Source organism: Nicotiana attenuata, chromosome 1 (genome assembly GCF_001879085.1).
Source record: "Nicotiana attenuata strain UT chromosome 1, NIATTr2, whole genome shotgun sequence".
Classification (NCBI taxonomy): Eukaryota; Viridiplantae; Streptophyta; class Magnoliopsida; order Solanales; family Solanaceae; genus Nicotiana; species Nicotiana attenuata.
In genome coordinates, this window is record NC_031989.1 from 37,680,441 (window position 1) to 37,686,203 (window position 5,763).

Genomic DNA, 5,763 nt, shown 5'->3' on the forward strand with positions numbered 1-5,763 from the left:
TCGTTCAGGTGGACCGAGGAGTGTGGGGAGAGCTTTCAAAAGCTCAACACATCTTTGACTACAGCCCCAGTGTTGGTATTGCCTATATGGTGAATTGTGGTATGTCGCGCATTGGTCTCGGTGTGGTGTTGACGCAAGACGGTAGGGTTATTGCCTACACGTCTAGACAGTTGAAGGTGCACGAGAAGAACTATCCTATCCACGACCTCGAGTTAGCAGCTATTGTTCATGCCTTGATGATCTGGCAGCACTATTTGTACGGGGTCCCTTGTGAGGTCTACACCGATCACCGGAGTTTACAGCATCTATTTAAATAGAAGGATATTAACTTGCGGCAGTGGAGGTGGTTGGAGTTGCTTAAGGACTATGACATCACCATTCTCTATCATACCAAGAAGGACAATGTTGTGGACGATGCCTTGAGTCGCAAGGCGGAAAGATTGGAAAACTTAGCATATCTACCGGTAGTAGAGAGTCCTTTAGCCTTGGATGTTCAAGCCTTGGCCAACCAGTTTGTCAGATTGGATGCTTTTGAGGCAAGCTGAATTTTGGCTTGTGTGGTTTCTCAGTCTTCTCTTTATGATCGTATTAGAGAGTGTCAATATGATGATCTCCATCTGTTTGTCCTCAAGGACAGTGTTCAGCACGGCGAGACAAGGAGGTCATTATTGGAGAGGATGGTGTGTTACGGATGCAGGGTAGGCTATGTGTACCAAATGTAGATGGCTTGCGCGACTTGATTCTCCAAGAGGCTAAGAGTTCATGGTACTCCATTCATCCAGGTGCCGCAAAGATGTATCAGCACTTGAGGCAGCACTATTGGTGGAGGCTGATGAAGAAGGACATAGTGGAATATGTAGCTCGGTTCCTAAATTGGCAGTAGGTGAAGTTTGAGCATCAGCGACCAGGTGGATTGCTTTAGAAGTTAGAAATTCCAGAGTGGAATTTAGAGCAGATCACTATGGATTTTGTTTTTAGTCTCCCATTGACTCTGAGGAAGTTCGATGCAGTATGGGTGATTGTGGATAGATCGACCAAGTCAGCTCATTTCATTCCAGTGGCGACTACTTCTTGTTCAGAGCAGTTGGCTTAGGTTTATATTCGCGAGATTGTCAGGATTCATGGTAGGCCAGTATCTATCATCTCTGATAGGGGTACACAGTTTATATCACGATTCTCGAGCGTTGTACAGCATGAGTTGGGCACGTAGGTGGAGTTGAGTACAACATTACACCCTCTGACGGACGGATAGTTCGAGCGCACTATTGAGATATTGGAGGATGTGCTCTATGGTGTGTGATGGAATTTGGGGGTTCTTGGGATCGGTTCTTGCCGCTTGCAAAGTTTTCCTACAACAATAGTTATCACTCGAGCATTCAGATAGCACCGTATGAGGCTTTATATTGTAGCCGGTCTCCGGTAGGTTGGTTTCAGCTGGGTGAGGCTAGGCTATTGGGTACAGATTTGGTTCAGGATGATTTGGAAATCGTTAAATTGATTCGGGATCGACTTCGTAAAGCCCAATCCGACAGAAGATTTCTGCGGATCAGAAGGCTCGCGACATTGCATTCATGTTTAAAGAGCGGGTCTTGCTTCGAGTTTCGCCCATGAAAGGTGTTGTGAGGTTCGGAAAGAATGGCAAGTTGAGTCCTAGAAGTATCGGGCCTTTTGAGATTTTTGAGAGGGTTTGAGAGGTGTCTTACAAACTTTCTCTACCACCTAGTCTCTCTGCAGTTCATCTAGTGTTCCATGTTTCCATGCTTCGGAAGTATCACGGCGATCCTTCTCATGTGTTAGACTTCACCTCAGTCCAGTTGGACAAGGATATATCTTATGTTGAGGAGCCGGTGGCCATTTTGGACAGGCAGGTTTTGAAGTTGATGTCGAAGAGCATTGCTTCAATGAAGGTTCGGTGGAGGGGTCATTCAGTCAAAGAGGCGACTTGGGAGACCGAGCATGATATGCGTAGCCATTATCCTCATCTTTTCACCACTTCGTTTTGAGAGTATTATCCCCGAACCCCTATTTATTGCTCCTTGTATTTCATTCTCTAGTTATGTCACTTGCCGGGAGGATTGGTTTTTGGTTTCGGAAGTGAAATGGGACACATAGTCCCTAAATTGGAAGTGTTTGTCCTAGTAATCGACCGTATTTGAATTGTGTGAAGACGGCTCTCTAATGGAGTTTTGACGGTCCCAATAGCTCTGTAGGGTTATTTTGGTCTTAGGAGCGTGTCTGAATGTTGATTTGGAGGTCCATAGGTCATTTTGGCGTCAATTGACAAAAGTTGGAATGTTGGATTATTTTCTGGAAAGTTTGACCGGGAGTAGACTTTATGATATCGGGGTTAGATTCTGATTCCAGAAATTTGAGTAGGTCCGTAATGTCAATTGTGACTTGTGCGCGAAATTTGAGGTCAATCAGACTTGATTAGATGGGTTTCGGCATCGGATGTATAAGTTTGAAGTTCTAAAGTTCATTAAGCTTGAATTGATGTGAAATTCGTCTTTTAAGCATTTTTTGATGTGATTTGAAGGCTCAACTAAGTTCGTATGATTTTTTGGACTTATTGGTATTTTTGGACGGGTGCCGAGGGCCCCAGGTATGATTCGGATCGAATCCAAAACAAATTTTGGATATGTGCAAGTGCTGAAGCTCCCAGCTTTTGGTGTCATCACACCTTCGGTGGGGTTGGCCGCAGCTGCAGACTCGCAAAAGAGAGCATTTGGCCACAGGAGCAAAGTTGGCTTGGCCCAGCTGGGATCGCAGGTGCTAGGTGAGAGCCGCATCTGTGCGTCCGCAAATGCGGAGGTGCGATAAAAGAAGCGGATGAGGCAGGCCTAGGTTATGGTTGCAGAAGCGGAAGGTTATCTGCAGAAGCGGGCTCGCAGGTGTGAGCCCTGTCCGCAGAAGCGGAAATCCTGGCCATATGTGGAATCCGCATCTGCGATGGTTTTTCCGCAGGTGCGACTGAGAGCCCGCAGATGCGAAATCGCTCGGCAGAAAAGGGCTAAGTTTGAGGGTTTAGTTTCATTATACATTTTTGGACCTAGAGAGCTCGGTTTGAGGCAATTTTTCGAGGGTTTTGCAAGGAAATAATTTGGGTAAGGATTCATGACTCATTTTTGATTATTTCCCCCCGAACCTATTGTTTGTTTCTTCAATTAATTAGTGTTTGTAGTTGGAGATTTGGAGAAAAAATGGGAAAACTTCTTAAGCTAAATTTTGGGGATTTGAAAGGAGATTTGAGGTCGGATTTGAGTAATTCTTGTATAGTTGGACTCGATATCGAATGGGTGTTCGGGTTTTATAATTTTGGTCGGGTTCTGAGACGCGGGCCACGGTCGACTTTTTGGAGTGATTTTTCAATTCTTTGCTAATGTCATAGTTTCATTATTTAAATTAGTTTCTTTTAATTATATTTATAGTATGAAACTGTTTTGGCTAGATTCGAGTCGATCAGAGTTGGAAAATAGAGGGAAAGGTCTTCTTATTGATTGATTGAGCAAGGTTTGAGGTAAGTGACTTGTCTAACCCTGTGTGGAGGAAATTCACCTTAGGATTTGGTACGTTATGGTACTTGCAATACGTGAAGTCCGTGTACGCGAGGTGACGAGTGCGTACTCGGGAAAAATGTAAAAAATCCGACTGTTGCCAAGTAGTTCCTTTTTATTTCTTTAATTGAGTTACTCTAGTATGTGTAGTCATCATGTTTAGCTTAGTATCGTATGTCTACGTGTCTTATATCTTACTTACAATTTGTGCAACATGCTTAGTTGAATTGCATGCTTCCTTTGATTTCGTATTCATTATTTAATTGTAGGATTCGTTGCTTGTAATTTCATTGTTCCATTTGTTATGTGTTGTTTTCATGATTTTTGTAGAGATAATTATTTGGTTGTGGCACGAGGTTTCTCCCGTGCTAAGTGTTATTGTGGTACGAGGATTCTGCCGTGCGGAGTGTTATTATGGAACGAGGTTTCTGTCGTGCCATTGTGAGATATTTACTTTTGGGCCTACGAGGCGGTACTTGCAGAGTGCCCCTGTTGTTTACCTCTATTTGCTGTATTGTTATTGTTGTTTCTTATTGTCACGCCCCAACCTCGGGAGGCGCGACCGACACTCAATCGAGTGAACCCAACTGAGCAAGCCTTATTAACACTTTCTACCCAACTCAATACGGTTAAGGAAACCATGTTTTCGTTTATTTAGACAATAGCAAAATCGAACATTCACATTGTTAATTCATTATCATGTCACAAACCTTAACTCATGACTAAGTTCCCAAGATTTCATATAGTTATAGTTTAGAAGAACTAGAGTATAGAGTTACAACACATTTCATTAACACATCCAACACCCATACATAACCCACACAAATGTCTATGGAGCCTCTATGGATACAAAAGACAATTGTGACAACGCCGGCAACAAGGCCCCGACTATACCTCAAAAGTGGAAGTCTACACAAAAGATGTACAACATAACCCCTTGAAAGAGAAATGGGCTCACCAAGACTTCGAGAGGAGGACACTCCGCTACGCGCGATCGGCACTGTCCGCTATAGAGCCGCCTACATTTATTTAAAAATGTAGCGCCCCCAGCAAAAGGGACGTTAGTACCATGGAATAGTACTAGTATGTATAACTAAACACCATCTAGTTAGAAAGAACTATCATACAAGAGTAAGGAAATCACAAGTATAACTCGAAAGCTTAAAACAATCCCTACCTCATAAAATGAAAGAATCATACAACTTTCACAAAGTTTTCCGTTGCTTTTAGTTTGGGGCATTTCATACTGTTCATCATTGTTCGCAATACCATCGCTATCTTGAGCGGAGTCCGATCTCGACCCGATCGGCTAGGTTGCCTCATGTGAGACATATACCTCAATCACAATCTCATTTCCCTTTTCCGAAATTCAATATCAGCACAATACCACCATGTGTGCGGCATGGCGTCCGATCTCGGCCCGATCGGCTAGGCCGCCTTACCAAGGCGTTGTTCCCTTCTCATTAATCATCTCGTTTCAATCTTTGTTTCACATATATCATTTCATAGGCACTTGGGGCCACAACTATCACATCATTTTTGGAACTAGGCCACATTTTACATTATTCCCAATTTCAATGTTAGCTTTGCAATTTAGGATAATAGGTGCACACAAGAGCAATTTAAATTGTATGCATAGATAAAAACTTCACATAGATGGCACAACAAATGCAGCTTCAAGAATAGCATTTCAATACATGATTCATATTCTTCGCACCTTTTCAAGTTATCAAGAATAGCACATTGATCATATTGAGACACACCTTTCACGTAAATAAAGTTGCAACACTAATTCATGTGAAATAACAATCAATACAACAATCCAACTTTAATCTTACCGAATTTACACAAACACCAACGGAGCTCAATTTCTAAAAAGACGGGGTTTTAGCCATACATACCTCGATAGAGCTTTCCTTAAATTCTTACAAAGTTCCGGGACTCTTAGCAACTTCGATCTATTTTATAGGAATTACAAATTGAGCCAAGAATTAGAGACTTGATTAAGATTCTAGCTCATTTGAGCATATTATCAAGTAATAAGTGTGCATCGCGATCTTAGGACCCTTTTATGAGAGATTTTTATCATCTTACACCCCAATTGCTATCCTTTTAACTCACAACCTCCCCATACTCTATTGTCACTCATGCATGCAAGATTATCAACCCTTATACCCATGAACCCACTTGCTAATCACTTATTTTAATA